The 19,304-nt window shown below is 41.2% G+C and overlaps 1 protein-coding gene across 8 annotated transcripts in view; it reads left to right on the top strand.

Moving 5' to 3' along the window:
* The window catches only part of FOXP2 (forkhead box P2), a 334,596-nt gene that overhangs the window by 36,842 nt on the left and 278,450 nt on the right, over nucleotides 1-19,304 (top strand). For all 8 annotated transcript variants that reach the window (XR_014012537.1, XM_081211593.1, XM_081211588.1 and 5 more), the window contains exon 3: nucleotides 13,474-13,561. The gene's annotated coding sequence lies outside the window, so the exon portion shown is untranslated. The remainder of the gene's footprint in view (nucleotides 1-13,473; nucleotides 13,562-19,304) is intronic.

A 19,304-nucleotide genomic window follows, 5' to 3' on the forward strand; every position in this document is an offset into this window, starting at 1 on the left:
TTCTCTGGAGCAGCAGAAAACAACCTTTCTCCCTCCTCTATGTGACATCCTTTTATATATTTGAACATGGCTATCATATCACCCCTTAACCTCCTCTTCTCCAGGCTAAACATGCCCAGCTCCCTTAGCCGTTCCTCATAAGGCATCGTTTCCAGGCCTTTGACCATTTTGGTTGCCCTCCTCTGGACACGTTCCAGTTTGTCAGTGTCCTTCTTGAATTGTGGTGCCCAGAACTGGACACAGTACTCCAGGTGAGGTCTGACCAGAGCAGAATACAGTGGCACTATTACTTCCCTTGATCTAGATGCTATACTCCTATTGACAATTGGAGGTTACAGAGCTATGAAAAAGTAAAGCATAAGGTGCAAGATTGGTTTCATTATGCTCAAATTCAAGAGATTTTTAAGTCGGACAAAAAAACAGGATTCCAGGTGGAAAAATCGAAACTAGAGACAGAACTGTTAGAACCTAAAACTAAGGTTCTTTCGAGAATGTATAACTTGCTGCTTAAATGGAACACTCAGGATGAGACAGTCAAATCAGCCATGATAAAATGGGCTCAAGACATTGGGCACAACATTATGTTTGAAGACTGGGAAAGGTTATGGACCACTGGTATGAAATTTACGGCATGCACTGCCTTGAAAGAAAACATTATGAAAATGATATACAGGTGGTACATGACCCCAGTCAAGCTTGCTAAAATATACCATTTGTCTGACAATAAATGTTGGAAATGTAAGGAGGCTGAAGGGACATTCTTTCACCTCTGGTGGACCTGCCCAAAAGTGAAGGCCTTCTGGGAAATGATTTATAATGAGTTAAAAAAGGTATTTAAGTATACCTTTTCCAAGAAACCAGAGGCCTTCCTCCTGGGCATTGTCGGCCAGAAAGTGTTAAAGAAGGATAGAACTTTTTTTATGTATGCAACAACAGCAGCAAGGATACTTATCGCAAAATACTGGAAGACACAAGATTTACCCACACTGGAAGAGTGGCATATGCAACTGATGGACTATATGGAACTGGACGAAATGACTGGCAGAATCCGTGATTTGGGAGAAGAGACTGTGGAGGAGAACTGGAAAAAGTTTAAGGACTATCTACAAAAACATTATAAGTTATATGAATGTTAACAATTTGCATGAATTGAAAAACCAAGCTCCAGCAATAAGATTTTTTATATTGGAATTTAAGATTTGATTAGGAAAGGACTAAAGTTTAAAATAATATGTTGTTTTGTTTAAAGTAAAAGTAAATTGATAATAAGTATTTTGAACCTAAAAGAGAATTATTCGAAAGTATTAATAACACATGAAACAAGCTATTAATTTGCTGACATTTTATTGTTAAGAAAGCAGGGTGAGGGAGACGTGGGGAAGTTCAGTAAGATTTGGAAAGATGTAAATTGAAAGTTGGATTTCTTTTGTTTTTCTTCTTTTCTTCTTTTCTTTTTTTTCTTTTTTTCTGGTTGTTTGTTTTCTGTTATTTGATATGTTATCTGGAAAAAAGCAATAAAAATCTTATAAAAAAAAATAGATGCTATACTCCTATTGATGAGGCCCAGAATTGCATTGGCTTTTTTAGCTGCCGCGTCACACTGTTGGCTCATGTCAAGTTTGTGGTCAACCAAGACTCCTAGATCCTTTTCACATGTACTGCTCTCAAGCCAGGTGTCACCCATCTTGTATTTGTGCCTCTCATTTTTTTTGCCCAAGTGCAATACTTTACATTTCTCCCTGTTAAAATTCATCTTGTTTGTTTTGGCCCAGTTTTCTAATCTGTCAAGGTCGTTTTGAAGTGTGATCCTGTCCTCTGGGGTGTTAGCCACCCCTCCCAGTTTGGTGTCATCTGCAAATTTGATCAGGATGCCCTTGAGTCCATCATCCAAGTCGTTGATAAAGATGTTGAATAAGACCGGGCCCAAGACAGAACCCTGTGGCACCCCACTAGTCACTCTTCTCCAGGATGAAGAGGAACCATTGATGAGCACCCTTTGGGTTCGGTCAGTCAGCCAGTTACAAATCCACTGAGTGGTAGCATAGTCAAGACCGCATTTTACCAGCTTCTTTACAAGAATATCATTCTGCAAGCATCTTGCCGTCACCTTCAAGCAGCAAGGACTGAAACTGATCACCCATACCTTGATTAGACGATAGTTTGAACTCCCTCACAGGACTTGCCTCAGTTTTGGCCATTAGTTTGCATACAGCTTTGCCCTCAAAGTGCATCATCAATCCATCACAGTAAACTTCTGACTGGTTAGCAGCTTCCACTATGGATTGGATTTAACTAGCCGCTTGAAAGAGTTCTGCTGGGCAGTTCACTGAGGACACAGTGGAGGCAGAAAAATAAGATTTCTTCATTGATACTACTGCCACCTGATATGCATGAATATTGTTGCAAGTTTTGGATACCGGAATCTGGGGGAGCAAGTAGCCTGTAATTCCTGAAATTGGTGAAAGTTAGAATTGATAAAGATTTGACTAAAATTGTGCCAACCTCTGCTGCATTAAGTTTAGGATAATGTCATGCCAGCTTGATATAGCTAGTCAGGTATAAGCCATTAAGATACAGAGACTGAAATGACCAGTCATTGACCACTCAATGCAAGTCATTAACAAAACAGAAGGCATGCAAGGACAGAGGGGGCGTCTGCCAGGGTTACAATGGACGGTGTTAATAGGGGAAGCAATGTTTTGGCAATGTTTATTTGGGAAGAGGAGGCAGGAAGTGGGCAGAATTCCATGCGGGCTGGGGAGGGAGGCTGTACGTACTCAGAGACCTGCTGCTGCTTCTGCTCTGAACCCAAGCTTGCTGAAAATGTGGGAGAAGCAACAGGAAACACTCTTGGGGTGTAATATTCTGCACACCCTCCATCAAGGATAAAGTGTGTATATGTGCAAAAAAACCATGTATCTTTAAGACACCATAGTTTCTGCTGTGCCTCATTTTCCCCAAAGGAAATACAAACCCTGGTTAAGGGCCAAGACCCCTGGAATCTCACACCACTTGGCAGAGATTACAGTGGCCTGTAACAATATGTGCTCTTGTGTTCAGCTGCAGATTTCCAGGAAACACCTAGAATTCTAGAAAATGAAGAAGCTTTCTGGGTTCCTCATGACTGGAGAGGTTGCATGGGAGCCCTTGAGTTGATAGCCCTACCTACCTGGATTTTGGGTCAACATTTTGTACAGCAATATCTGCTACTTTGCTTCTCATTTATATAATTGTGTCTGTGCGTGACAGAGCTCACATCCATATCATGCCTGTTCAACATAAATTTAAAAGCCTTCCATATCAGTAAATTAAATAGACTTTCGCCAGTTTTTAATTTACATGTAATTGATCCTTGTTTTCCCCCTTGCATCTCTCTCAGTGAGGAGTTCTTGGAATCAGCCTTTATCTAGGAATGTGCTGTTACAATAAATATGCTTTACATAGCATGCTTTTAACCTACCGCGAGCCGAATTGTTGCAAGAAAGCAAACATTTATTTTTTTCCTGAAAATATTCCTTTTCTTCCTCTTTGTCAGTTCTGAAGTCTCATTCCACCATTCTGGTTTCCATTAATGCATGGTTGTTCACACTGAAAGGCAAAATGTACAGCTTCCCTACGAGGCCACTATTAATTCCACACTATCTCTCTTTGAGTAGTGCAGCTGGCACCCTACCCCCAGGAGAACAAGCTCATCGCTTCTCCCACATGCTTGTTCTCTTACCAGCTCAGGCAGCAGGAGTCCTAAGTTAGCTCTCAAATATTGGTCTTGCTCATGGCAGCACAGAGTGTGCTACAATGCCTCTGGGCTATCTGAAAATTATATTTCTAGCACAGTAGGAGTGAAACTACAGAGCTGTGGTGGCATTCAAAGATAGGAAATTCATAAAGAAGGCCAGATTCCCTCTTCTCCTGAGTAATAAGCAATGGAAGTTTATTTACTTAATCTTTTAAAGTAAAATATAAATGTTCTTGAAGATGAAAAGCATAGAGAACAGCATAACTGATTTATATGTTTGGCTTTCAGTGAAGCTGTATTGTTCGCATTTGGCAAATGAATACACAAATTAAATCTTATTTGACCAGTGTGAGCCTTATTTACATACAACTGTATGCTTTGATTCTTCGCTTTCAAGACAACTTAAATTTATTCATTGTGGTAACCGTGTAGTCTTTGTACCAATGGTCAGGATAGGGATCCCCAAGGCAATCAAGTACCCCTTTTTGAAAGGCTGACAACTACCACCTGTTGAATTTTTACTGCACCAACAGAAACCCAAATTCACAGCCCTAGCACCCCAGGATTTTTAGAGAATGAGATGCGGCTCAATACTTTCCTGCAACCCCCCCCCCCAAAAAAAATAGGGATGGGAAAACTTTATTCCACTAGCCTCATTGTCCAGCTTCCTAAGACACTGAATTTAGAATCTGAGGTGCCCTCCTGCAACCTCATGCCAATTGTTTATGTGCCACTCTTGAAGATACATACTGATATTTTTGTGTGTGTGTTCAAGTTTTAAAACACACTGCTCTGTTATGTTATATGATGAGTAGTTATATATACATTTCTGCAAGTAATAAATCCAACGTGCAAGACACCACACCATTGGGAATTCTGTCTTTTATTTTAATTTCCTTCATAACATTTTGTACATAATAAAACATTAAACATTAAAAAAACACTTCTGTATACAGGACGGCCTTCAGATGTCTTATAAAGGTTGTATACTTACACTGGTACCTCAGGTTACAGACACTTCAGGTTACAGACGCTTCAAGTTACAGACTCCGCTAACCCAGAAATAGTACCTTGGGTTAAGAACTTTGCTTCAGGATGAGAACAGAAATTGTGCTCTGGTGGCGCGGCGGCAGTGGGAGGCCCCATTAGCTAAAGTTAAGAACAGTTAACAGGTTAAGAACAGTTTCAGGTTAAGGACCTCCAGAACGAATTAAGTTCTTAACCCAAGGTACCACTGTACTTACTTCCTTGGCTCAGGAAGTCACATAACTCCACCCAACATATATCTGATGAAAACAGGGATGTCCTAAGGAAAAGCAGGATATTCCACGATCAAATCAGAACCGAGATGGCTTCTGTAAATCTGGGACTGGAAAATAGGGACTTGGAGAGTCTCTCCATGATAGTGTTTCCTTGTACTTTATAAACTATATTGCTGTTTATGTGCAAGGCAAGCCTATGCACTCAGAAGTGAGCAGCACTATCTTCCGGTTGTTTAGGAGTGAAGTATTTAACAATCCTAATTCAGAATTGACCAAATAGCAAATTCAAATTGGGAAAGGGGCGAAAGTCTATGATAGTTACAAATGCATTAAAAAAAATCACGTAGGAACTTTAAAAACGGAGCAACCTTGAATAGAGCTTCCGATTCCTGTAGCATTGACTTGCCAAGAGCTTGGAAGTATTGCAGTTCAGCCGAGCATTATCAGTAGGCTTCTTGTGTTTGCTCCTCATACAGAAAATAAAAAGGCCTTTTGACTTGAATCATGGACCCCCAAGCAGCATTCTGATTTGTCTCTCAAGAGTCCCCAATGTATGTATTTTTCGGAAGCTTTCTTCCTCTCTTCCTTTTAAAAAATAAACACTTATAAAATATATTGCTTGCAGTTATGTTCCAAATGACTGGCCTGTGAGAAGCTACCTGCCTTCATTGCCTCTGTTTGGTTTCGTGTACAGCCTTTATGATCAAAGTTGCACCATAGTCATGGGAAGAGGGGAAAAAAACTTGTTTCCTTTATTTTTGAGATGGTACATGCCTCTGCTCCCCCCACCACTATGTAGTATAGATTAAAAAGTACACATCCAAATCCCTCTCCGCCAACTTCCATCATTTTCAGTGCACATTCCAGGTGCATTGGCATAAAGTCAACCTGAAATTGTTTGACTTTCTATAGCTTTTTTTCAGATCTAATTTTGTAGTGTATGAAAATTTACCAAAAGCAGAATAATGGTAGAAATGTTGCTTGTCACTTGATTCTCTGTAATGTGTTTCTTTTCAGCAGACAATTGGTTAGTTGGACTTTAATATTAGCACAAGAAATTTGTATTTTTTTCTTTTTCTTTTAACCTGGAAAATAATGGAAATACTGGTAAAAATGAATTATATGTACAGTGGTACCTCACGTTACATACTCTTCAGGTTACATACGCTTCAGGTTACAGACTCCGTTAACCCAGAAATATTGTTTCAGGTTAAGAACTTTGCTTCAGGATGAGAACAGAAATTGTGCTTTGGCGGCGCAGCAGCAGCAGGAGGCCCCATTAGCTAAAGTGGTGCTTCAGGTTAAGAACAGTTTCAGGTTAAGTACGGACCTCCGGAACGAATTAAGTACTTAACCCGAGGTACCACTGTACTTTAAAATAAAACATGGACTTTTTTTACACTACTTTTTAAAAAATGCATAATTTATAACTTAGCCAACGAAATGGTTCTAGTTGGAATATTTATGAAATTTGCTAGTCAGTCCTATACATCTTTATCAAGAAGTAAGATCCACTCCGTTTAGTGATTATCCTAGGTAAATGTGTATAATATGTCAGTATTTCAAGGGAGAGGTGAAAAGGTTGAAGGGCTAGGTCAGAAGGACAGCAGAGACAGGATACTTGAGACTAGCATAGGTAAGGTCAGCAAGGCAGGATGCTGGCTGATGGCCCCTGATGCTCAAAAGGTTGCATGCTGTTTGCTGCTGATTGGTCTGGCAGTGCATATCCTGCCAGTTCTGCCGCACTCATGCTTCCTTCACCCTTCCACGGGCACCTGCAGCTCAAACTTTCCCTTGTCTATGCAGAACAACACTTGTTGCAAGGAACTGAGGAGGTGGCAGTGTGACAGCAGCAACAGCATAACTGCCTTTGGTGCTGAGCAGAAGCGGGGGTACGCTGCTCAGCAAACAAGGTGAAAGGCTGGTGTGTGAAGGAGGCCAGTGGCTGAATACCTACCACCCACCTGAACCTCAGTTGTGAAAACAGCAAAGCAGTTAGGTTTGTGCTGCAGCATATGCACAGAGGTTGAAGACTGGGTGAGCTAAGTGCAATTGATGGCGTGCTCCCCACTGTGAGGGCAGCAGCAATATACCCAACTGTGTTTGCTGCTGCACTCAGGCACTGGGGTGGCCACAGTTGCATGTGTTACCATCCATTCTGTGGATTCTATGTTGCCTATGAATCTGCTACATGCACTTCTCCCATTACAAGTGAGAGGTAGGCAGCATCTGTACTGAGTGGCCTGTTCCCTTGTTAAGAAACCAGGAGGAGGGGGTGGCATCAACAGGAAAAAGCAATGGGAAACTTGATTTACCGCCTCTCCTGGTATGCCCCACAGAGAAACCTACGGTCCTCAAATAAAAACATCTTGAAGGTCCCAGGCCACAGAGAGGTTAGGCTGGCCTCAACTAGAGCCAGGGCTTTTTCGGCTGCGGCTCCAACCTGGTGGAACGCTCTGTCACAAGAGACAAGGGCCCTGCAGGACTTGACATCTTTCCGCAGGGCCTGCAAGACAGAGCTGTTCCACCAGGCCTTTGGTTAGGGCACAGCCTGACTCCCTCCTTTGGCAATCTTTACAATACTTTAGTTTATGGTTGCCATCAATTTTGATTTTAATTAATTCTTATGATGTTTTTATAATGTTGCACTATTTTACTGTTGTTAGCCGCCCTGAGCCCGGCTTCGGCTGGGGAGGGCGGGATATAAATAAAATTTATTATTATTATTATTATCCATTACAGTGGTACCTCGGGTTACATACGTTTCAGGTTACAGACTCCGCTAACCCAGAAATAGTACCTCGGGTTAAGAACTTTGCTTCAGGATGAGAACAGAAATTGTGCTCTGGCGGCGCGGCGGCAGCAGGAGGCCCCATTAGCTAAAGTGGTGCTTCAGGTTAAGAACTGTTTCAGGTTAAGAACGGACCTCTGGAACGAATTAAGTACTTAACGCGAGGTACCATTGTATTGAAATGGCCTTTTACCTTGCTGATTTTAAAGTCATGATTGATATCAAGGTGATTTAAAATCAGTGATTTAAATCATGACAAAATCAACAAGATAAAATCATGACATAAAACCAGCAGTTCTCAGCTGCTAACAGCTTATGGGGGTGGGGAACCTCTGTCACAGTGTTATACATTAAGTAATCAAATTGCAGCGTTCATGAGCTGACTGTCCTAAAGATATCTAGTAAGCTTCACCATCTGTTTTGTTTAGCTGAAATATGAATGTGCATCTGTTTCCCCTCCTGACGAAAAGGCAAAATAATAAATCTAAGTAAATCATCCAGTTAAATGTGAGATAATAGAGAGCATTAATTCTCCGTTCCTCGAAAACGTTACCTACTAAATTGAGCAATTTTCCTTGGAAAAATGGTGGAGGCTTTTACGATTTATAAATAATCCATCAAATTCTGTGAAATGTAAGGAGGGAATATGATGGCAGTGGTCACTGTCATTCTCGCGCCATTTCAGTTTCTTCTTCTGGAGGATATGAATATGAACTTGGATGGAATGACACCAACTACTTGTATGCCTGACCCTTTCCCTTCCTTGGCTTTATCCACTTATTGGCTCCAAAGGGTGGAATGTTTGGGTAAGGGTGTGTGTGTGACAAACTTTTATTTAAGAGATGGCCACTGTTTTAGTGAGCCTAAAGGAGGCAGTGGTAAGACCCTTTGTTAAAAAAGAAAAGGGAAGGAAGGATAGAAGGAAAGAAAGGGCACTACCAAACACTTTTGGCCAGGTCTCTAATCTTCCATATTTGAGTAAAGTGGTGGCCTGTGTTATGACTTTTCAGCTCCATGTCTGGTGTTGCCTCTACATACCCAAGCAATGTACAATTCAGATGAATGGGGGAAATACTATATTTTTAAAGTAGTAATAATTATTTGGAGATCCTTTAAGATTAGCTTGTATTTGCTATGTTGTAGGAGAACAGATCAATACACCTTGTTATTGTTATTTTCCAGTCTTATTTTTGAAATGCATAAACACGTGCAGATATACAGGTGTATTCATACAGGTTCACATGCATCTCTGAGTGAAAGCAAGGCTAACTTTAGTTAGCAAATACATGCATCGCATGCATAATTTGACCTTGTTAGAAAAATATGTGTGTGGGCAAAACCTAATTTTATACAGGAAAAATATGAGAATAACATAATACTTTTAAAATATTCTTACTTACCCAATTTCCTTTGTGTATTTTACAAATAGGATGTGATGTTTTGAATATGCTTCAGGGTTCAGTAGTTAGTATAATGTTCTATTTTCTGCAGCAAAAGCATGTCAAGGTGATCTCTGTGGGTGGTTAATATTTTTGGAGTTTTAGTTTTGAACCATGAAATTATGTAAAATTGGAGAGCTTGGTTCTGTGATGTCTTTAAAAGAGAAATTAATGGAGAAGGGAAGCACAACTGTAGTACTTTTCATTGAGGATTGTGAATGCTGTAGTTTTAGTTAGAGATACTATCTAATCACTTGTTTTTTTAGTCATGCTTAATATTGGAGAAAATGTTGATGTGTTAGGTTTCATCCTGTTGAAATTGCATATTATATGAATCATGGGAAAGGGGAAGTAGAATGGCACGTATCCATATCTGCTAGTTGGCCAGGGGATGCCCATCCTGTCTTAATAGTGATTTCAAGAACACAGTGGCTACATCAGTTTTAATGTTCTTACCAGGGAGCATAAAAATGTTTTAAGTGTCAGTTTTATTGAGTAGCAGTAATATTTCTTCCTCTAGAACCGTCCAAGTATTGATTTTTAATCAGTGTCTTATCAGTCTACTAATAGAGGATGTCTGTGTCGTCTGCCCAGGTAACTTCCTGGGGCAATTGTTTCTGGGGCATGTATACAGTGCGACTAGTAGAGATGCAACTGCTGGCATTTACTGGGACTTGGTGGCATTCATATATTCTTTGAGATGGGGCCCCCCCACTTACGAAGGGGTTATGTTCTGGGCCCCTATGCACATAACTGAAATTGTGTAAGGTGGAGAGCACCCCACGTGCATAGAGTGGAGAGAGACTGAGAAACTGACTCACATGTGCTGCTAGGGCTGCTTCCTGGAAGTCACTTAGGGCCACTGCCCCAAGCCTTCCCTCCAGTCCCTCCCATTGTCGTGGGCTAGTGGCCGAGAGTCACTTCCAGGCAGCAGCCCTGAGTGAGGGAAGGCTTGGGATACACTGAGCAGCACTCCCAAGTGACCTTTAGGTAGCAGCCCGGAACCCCGAGTGCTCCATTTCAATTGATTGATTGATTGCAGTGATCTGTGTAAAAGCTGTCATGCATGAGTAGAACACGCATAAATGGGGGATGGGGTGCGTGTATATGTGTACATAAACCATATATCATAGAGACACCACAGACTCTGCTATCCCTCATTCCATGGAAACTGAACCCTTGGTAAGTGCCTAGAATCTCACACCACTTGGAGATAGAGATAGGGTGCAACAGTGTTTTCTTAGCAATATGTGACATTAATCCAAATATATGCGACACTTCTTAATTTTCCCTTAAGCAAAGAGTTTTCCAGAATAGAATCACATAATTTTTGGTAGGCTGAAAACACCTTTCCTTCATTCAAATTCATATCCAAATTAAAGGGAAAGGCCAACTTTTGAAATGGGGATGTTGGGAACATACAAAAAATTGTCTCTTTTTATAGGTACAGTTTTAAGTCACGATATTGCCAAATAGCTCTTATGCTTCATTACTTGATATTTAAAATATGCTTTCATGAATATACGGAACACACTGGCAAATTAATACTCTAGCAGCATAAGTAGTGATATAAAATAGCATGTAAAATTTGGCTAATGAGATCACAGTAAGTACTTGGACCTCTTCATGAGCTCATTTCACTTTCACATGATTATAAAACATAACTGTTAATTTATTTTTTGCATGTCCTTGTTAATTATAATGGTATCCAGTAGTGCTGCTGTAGTTAAGGGTCTCTCAATATTTCCTTACAGAAGGGTTACATAACTAAAGAGCCAGTGCTGGATTGTAGTGGGAAATTTTACACACAATTTCATTCTTAATTCACAATAGCTTGAATTAAAACTGTTAGAGTATAATTGTCCCCATTCTCTATTTTAGGAGACTTCTGGAGTTATGCTGTGTGTGGGTTAAAATGGATAACCATTTTTATTAGTAGTTAATAGTTTAACCATTTTTGTTTTAGTTTCCTGGGTAGTGGAATAAAGGGAGAGGTAAATCTTTTGATCCTACTTTGTATTGAGTGAGCTCCCCTAAGGTGAATTAAGAATTGGCTCAACATATGCAGCCCTTCTTGAGAAGTTACAGGAAAAGTTTGTCTCTCCTGTAACTTCAGGGTTGAAATGTTGGTATAAGTATACTCACAATGCCATGAGCATATGTCATATCATATTGCTCCCTAGAACTGTACTTCTCAATTCCACTGATAGGAGACAGTTACTTGGATATTTGCCCTTTCAGCAGCATAAGAGGAATTTAGATGAGGATAGAGGACAGCGGTTGATATTGCCCATAGTTTGCTGGCATGCATCTGCCTTGAGAGACAACGGAGTGCACCTCTGGGGGTGAAGTCAAACGGCTGCATTTGCAGCACTGAAGTGACCTCCCTGGGGTGCTAGCCTGGGCAGTGTGTCCCCCCCCCCCCCAAGTGGAGACTGTTTAATCAGGTGCTCTGGTTATGTAGTTCATATCAGTGAACAAGAGCTTAACAGAATATAAGGAACAAACATTAAATACAGTGGTACCTCGCAAGACGAATGCCTCGCAAGACGGAAAACTCGCAAAACGAAAGGGTTTTTTGTTTTTTGAGCTGCTTCGCAAGACGATTTTCCCTATGGGCTTGCTTCGCAAGACGGAAATGTCTTGCAAGTTTGTTTCCTTTTTCTTAACACCGTTAATACAGTTGCGACTTGACTTCGAGGAGCAACTCATAGCACGCGGTGTGGTAGCCTTTTTTGAGGTTTTTGAAGACTTTGGTGATTTTTGAAGCTTTTCCAAAACTTTCCCGACACCGTGCTTCGCAAGACGAAAAAAATCGCAAGACGGCAAAACTCGCGGAACGAATTAATTTCGTCTTGCGAGGCACCACTGTAACTTTTATGTATGCTCCCATAAAGCAAAAGAATCTTACATCTTCTCATTTTGCATTCTGAGCAGGTAAAGAATTTTGGAGGATAAGTGATTCTCAAATCATAATACAGCTGAATATTATGAACTGGACATATTCATATTCCAAATGAGGTGATTGTGAATATTGTGACATTAGGAGCACTAATAGCGCTCCTTGGTGGCTTTCTGTAAAACAATCATATGAAAGGAATAGCAATAGTATGTGTTACAAATGCACCTGTAATTCTGTAGCTTAAGCTATTCAGCTGCACAATTAGTCCTCCGTTGGTTTTGTTTTTCCTTTAGACACCTTGTGGCAGGGTCCCTGTGGCCCTGGGTTGTTTGAGGGCATTGTGTAATTATGCCAATCAAATTCTCCTTTTAGCAAGTGTGACCTTTTGCAACCTTCTCATAAATATTGTGCCCTTAAGTTTCATTGCACATTGGACTCCTGCATGCAAAAGACCCCAGACCCAGTCAACAGCATATCAAGTCAAAATTGTTATCAAGCGGCTGGGCTAGCAAATGCCTCTGCCTAAGTCTTGGAGATTTACTCTCAATTGTAGTAGATTTACTCTCAATTGTAGTAGATAGATTTAGAGTCTGGGATCTTAGGGAGCAATCCATATCCCCGATCTACCACTCAACTACCATCATCACATGTTTCATGTCTTCATTGGGGAAAGGGTACCAAATGGAGGACTGATTTCCAAGCATTTGCTCCATAGTGAGTATTGGGAAGTTAGATTTTATTGCACAACACCCCTGTCTACTGGCAATGTGAAGATTCCAGGAGTTCCAGGTGCTCACCCAAAGTGTGTGTTTCCTTCAGAAGGAGGCACAGCAGAGACTGTGGTGCCTTTATGATGCATGGTATATTTACACATATATCCAACCTGAGCCTACGATGGAGGCTTTCACAGCATTAATACCCCAAGAGGGCCTTCTTTCTTCCATAGCTGCAACTTTGGATTTAAACAGAAATAAAGCATCACTCTCCTGGTTCTTTGCTTTTAGCTCACAGCACTCCAACTCTCTGCTCTCAACTCTAGCTTTGTTTTTCTAAGGAGGAGGCTCCACCCATTTGCTGTCTTGCACAGAGCCCTTTCCTTTGTTCTGCTTAATGACACCTCACCTCACCAGGAAGCTAGCTTGGCTATTCCAAGAATTGGAAAGGGGGCCCAGGCATTCAGCCTAACCCTTCCCCCAACTCATAGCACTATGATGAATGACAGTTATTGTTCACAAGAAGGTTTGGTGGCGATGCCGGTAAATACGTCATAAAGTGAAATGGAAATATATATCACTAGTCAGGGTAACCCACAAGTTATAGCTGTCATATTTGGCTTTTATCAGGTGGTCTGCAATGCTGGAATTGATGTGCTGTACCACTCCAATTCAAGGCTGAAAATTAGAAAGGCTTTTTGAAGTCTGCAAAAGGAAGGTAAGTACAGATCATTACTGTCAACTGCATTTCCCCCATCATAAAATTGTGCTTGTTTCTCTCTTCCCCCTAAACAAACAAACCCCAGTGTAGATTGTGTGTTCTGTGATGAACATTGCTTCTTATGTAAAGCTGGTTCTGGAGACCATCAGTAATCAGGTTTTGAGCCAGAGGGAAGACAACTAGTATTGTTCACATAACTTATTTCTTTTCCTGCCCACAAACTTTCAAGATTATGCCAAGAGGGCTGGCCTAATCTTGCATGATGTGAAATTTCAGGCATAGACTCCGATACAGCTGCTGCTCTGTGTAAGCAATGAACTTTGAATGGAAACCTTCTACTTGAAGTGTGTTGTTTTTCCGGGTTTCCTTTTCAGAAGATTGGTGCCCATTCTCAAACCTGATTTAAAAGTAAAAAGCAAATTGTAGCTTTGTGTGTAGTTACGTGTGTAGAGCTGCAGAGGAGAACTACACACAAGATTCTACTGTGCACACAGAGGGTGCACTGTCCCATGTGACATATGTCAGAGAAGAGGCACCGGTCAAGACAAAACAAAAGCCAAATTGTGCCCCTTGCTTATCTGAACCCCTTTTCAACCCCTTTTCAACGGTTAGGGCTGTACCTCATATGGCCATTGCCTAGAGCCAGCAGGCGGGGAAACAGATATATCCACCATAGTGGATTACGCAACCAAATATCCAGAAGCCGTTCCGTTGCAAAACACTGAAATGGAAATGGTGGCAACTGCTTTAATTAACTATATGAGTAGATTGGGCTGTGCCAGTAAAATAGTCACTGACTTAGGTTCTTCTTTCACATCAAGACTAATGAAAAGACTATGGGAAGTGTGTGGTATTAAGCATTTAACATCAACACCTTACCACCCTGAAACTATTGGATTAGTTGAAAGATTTAATGGAACCCTAATGAGAATGATTAAAGCCTATACTGCGGAAAATCCCAATGATTGGGATGACAAGATACAACCAGTACTGTATGCATATAGGGATGTACCCCAAGAAAGTACCGGGTTTAGCCCATTTGAATTATTGCTGGGACGTAAAGTGGACTTACTTCACATGAATTGGGAAGAACAGCGAGATCAAGATCCAGAGTCCGTAGTGGAGTATTTGTTTAATTTGCAGAATACCTTAAAGAGATCCCTAGAGTTAGCGGGGGGGGGGGGAGGGATTTAAAAAGTTCCCAAACCAAGAAAAAACCTGGTATGACAAGAAGGGCAGGGTAAGGTCATTTGCACCCGAGAGTGAAGTATTGCTGCTGAGACCAATTAAAGGGAATAAACTACAATTACCGTATTTTTCGCTCCATAGGACGCACTTTTCCCCTCCTAAAAAGTAAGGGAAAAAGTCTGTGCGTCTTATGGAGCGAATGTGTGTTCCCTGGAGCCAAATCGCTGTTGTCCTGTGCTCCTGGGCTGCTCTTTGGGGGTGGGGGGAGGAGCCACGGTGCTCTGCCGGCAGCCTCTGCTTTCCCCAAAGTCCCGACAAGGTTTGCAAGCAGCGGGAAGGCTGTGCGCTCCCGGGCTGCTCTTTGGGGGTGGGAGGAGGAGCCACGCAGCTCTGCCGGCAGCCTCTACTTTCCCCTGAAGTCCCGACAAGGTTTGCAAGCAGAGGGAAGGCTGTGTGCTGCTGGGGTGCTTTTTGGGGGTGGGGGGAGGAGCCACACTGCTCTGCCTACAGCCTTTGCTTTCCCCTGAAGTCCGGACAAGGTTTGCAAGGTTTGCAAGCAGAGGGAAGATTGTGTGCTGCTGGGGTGCTTTTTGGGGGTGGGGAGTGGGGAGCTACACTGCTCTGCCTACAGACTTTGCTTTCCCCTGAAGTCCTGACAAGGTTTGCAAGGTTTGCAAGCAGAGGGAAGGCTGTGTGCTCCTGGGGTGGAGGGTGGGGGTGGGGAGCAGCAAATTGCTGTCTCTCAGTGCCTCCTAATTCAACTGCAAAGGATTGCCTAACTGGATTCTGAGCTCCATTTGAAGTTTAAAAATAGTAAGTTTGGGGATTTCTTCAAGTAGCAGTTTTGGGGAAATAGTCATAAATACATGCAAAGCATCTCTACAAACCAGTAATAGTAATTTCAGCTAAAACTGAGCAGGTATCTGGCTCAGGAACAGTTTAAACTGCACAGCTATAACCAGACATCCTGTGTGTGTGGACCATGTTCCTAGTAGCTAATCTTTACTGCTGAAAAGAGGCTCTGATATTCCACTCCAACTCTATAATTCATTATACAAATTCTTACAAGTACAGTCCACCTATACTAAACCAAAAACATTGTGTTCTCTTGGTATTGAATGGAAGCTATTTATCTGCCCTCTTTTCATCCTCTGTTCTTTGCTCAGTCACTCCATTTTGAATCTTCCTTTCAAAACAACCATGCCTGTTTTGAGAAAACTTCAGAGATTTAGGAACTGGAGCACAATCATTTGATCTTTTGATCTTTAGCTTCACAGTATTTTAATATTCTTTTGGAAGCCGCCCAGAGTGGCTGGGGAGGCCCAGCCAGATGGGCGGGGTATAAATAAATTATTATTATTATTATTATTATTATTATTATTATTATTATTATTATTATTATTATTATTATTATCATCATCATCATCATCATCATCATCATCATCTTTTTGCTGTTCCTCCATACTCCAAGCACTTCTCATTTGCACAGCCCTGGTTTCTCTCCCTGACTATTAATATTCTTGATTAATAACAGTAAAATGCTCAAATTTTAGTTTTTGTGACTGCTGCCAATACTGACTTCCCAGTGATAAAGAAAACAGCTACATTATAATGGAATGTGTCCTTTTTCCATTCTCATCATTATATACCATGGCTCGCTTTAAAGCAGCAAAGTGGACAGGTGCCACACACTTTGCTGTTTTAAATAGTTTAGTACAAAATTTGAGTCAGATTTTTTTTCTTGTTTTCCTGCTCTAAAAACTTGGTGCGTCTTTTGGTCAGGAGCGTCCTATGGAGCGAAAAATACGGTAGCTTGGGAAGGACCATATAAAATAATAGCCAAAATGAATGAAGTAAATTATGTGATCCAACAAGAAGAGGAAGGGCAGAAAGTGGTGCATGTAAATATGATCAAACCTTATTTTAGAACAGAAAACTGGGCACTGTATGCCCTACGAGAGGATCCAGGTGAACCAGACATACCATGTTGGGGGGATGAGAGAGAGTCCCAGGGTAGTTTAAAGGACATAAAATTGGATCCATCTTTAACCCTTAAACAGTAAGAGGAAGTAAAACAGATCTTGCAGGAATATGAATCCTTATTCAGTAATAATCCAGGAGTGGCCAAGGGTGTGGAACATTGGATAGACACAGGGGAAGCCAAACCCATTGCTGTGAACCCCTACCGGATACAGAATTGGGGCCGTATTATGCCAGCCAGGACCAGAGGGAGACCTACATCCAATCACCTACATCAGCAAAAAGTTACTGCCTAGAGAAAAGCACCTCTCGATGGTTGTTAAAAAATGTTTGGCAATTGTGTGGGCCCTTCAAAGATTGAAGCCGTACATCTGGGGATGAGGCTTTGTGTTATGTACAGACCACTCACTATTGATATGGCTGTGATCGATGAAGAGTAATAGTAAGTTGCTGCGGTGGGCCTTATTACTATAAGACTTCAATTTTACCATCAAAAGTGTGAAAGGATCCTTGAACATTGTGGCGGATGCCTTATCACAAAAACCAGAGAGTGAAGGATGAACAGAGACAATCAACAATTTACTTGTTTATGTGTGTGTGTGTGTGTGTGTGTGTGTGTATATATATATATATATGGGGGAAAACAAAACAAAACACAAAACTGTTTGATCAGGAGTGTAACTCTAAGAAGTTAACTCTCCTGAATCGAAACTTCTTAAGGGGGGAGGTATGTGATGTTAACATATGAGAGTGCTGGAGGTGAAATAGTTAAACAAGTTACCCAATCAGAACCCAGGGGGGTGGAGTCACAGGGACTATAAAACCAGCTCTGGGAGGGGTGAAGGAGGAGTTTGTTGGGAGTTGGGTGGTTGGTTGGAGTGGGAGTGAATTGGAATAGAGTCTGGGTAGGTTGCGTTAGTGTAGCGAAATAAGCTGAGTCAGAATCAGTTATGGGCTAGGAAGACAAGTAAATATCTGAGAGGTGGTTTAGTGAGTGAGAGCAGGTGGCGGAAGTTATAGGTCTGGATAGGCACCCCATGATTGTAATGGACTGATACTGTTTATGAAACCACACACTTGTTAAACTGCAATAAATAAACAGAAGTTTATGTTCCAGTTTAACCCTGACTGGACTCAGTATTGTACCAGGTAGGGCCTGGGTGGTGGCAGCGAGAGATAAAGTGGTGGCACAGGGATCAATAGACGGTGAAACGTCCGGGGACCCTGTGTGATCGCCACAGTCCACTGTAATCAGCCTGCTGCCAAGGTAGAGCATATTCCTTCCTTATGACATTGCAAAAATGCAGGTCTTCTCTCTGGCTCCTTAGCCAACAAACTGACATCCATGCCGCCTCCCATTTTGAGTACTTGAGTCTTCTTGCTGGGAACTCACTGTGATCCCTCACATCTATCCAGATTTCTCTTCCAGAATCAAGTCATGTTTCTCACAACGCAGAGTACTAACCACTATACGATCACGGCTGAATCAAGTCATATTTCTCATTGCTTTGATCATGTGATGTTTCTCCTGAAATCCTAAATTTGGGTACTGTGTGCTCCCAGATCCAGCACAATCTCCTTATACTGTACTTACAGAACATATTTGTAAATATGTCACTCTTACTTCTTTGAAGTCTAGTATATTTCCTTGTTTCCTTCCTGTATTGTTACTTAACCTTTTACTAGGCCTATGCATGTACAACTAAAACAACAACATACTGCTTTAGCTGAGATTCCTGCATTGCAGAGGGTTGGACTAGATGACCCTTGGGGTCACTTCCAACTCTAAGATTCTATGCTTCCCTCTTCCCTTTCCTCTGTTTCCCCTATGTCAAATGTTAGACTATAAATTTCTTTTTTTTTAATAAATTTTTTATTGGTTTTACAACATTTTTTAAACAATACAAACAGATAAAAAGACAAACAAACAAGTATAATTTCATGACCTTTTTTTCATAACTCTCATTTCTCGGACTTCCCCATACCTCCCCTTTCTGCATCCCAATTTACTAAATTATTTCAGCAGCTTCTAAATAATTTTTGTCAAATATATGTTCTCTTAATCTTTTCTTTAACTTAATCATAAATCGCTGTGTCCCTTTTTCTCTCTACACCTCGGCATTTTAGCATTCATCAAGTTTATAATAGTCCTTAAGGTAAATTTTAAATTTCTTCCAGTCCTCTTCCGTCGTCTCTTTCCTCTGGTCCCGGATTCTGCCATTCATCTCAGCCAGTGTCATATAGTCCATCACTTTCATCTGCCACTCTTCCACGGTGGGTAGATCTTGTGTCTTCCAATACTTTGCGATGAGTATTCTTGCTGCTGTCGTAGCATACATGAAGAAAATTCTATCTTTCTTTGACACCAATTGGCCGACAATGCCCAAGAGAAAGGCCTCTGGTTTCTTAGAGAAAGTACATTTAAGTACCTTTTTCATTTCATTATATATCATTTCCCAGAAAGCCTTAATCTTCGGGCACGTCCACCAAAGGTGATAAAAGGTACCTTCAGTTTCTTTACATTTCCAACACTTATTGTCAGGCACATGGTATATTTTTGCTAGCTTGACTG

The sequence above is a fragment of the Podarcis bocagei genome, assembly GCF_964188305.1.
Source record: "Podarcis bocagei genome assembly, chromosome: 10".
Taxonomy (NCBI): Eukaryota; Metazoa; Chordata; class Lepidosauria; order Squamata; family Lacertidae; genus Podarcis; species Podarcis bocagei.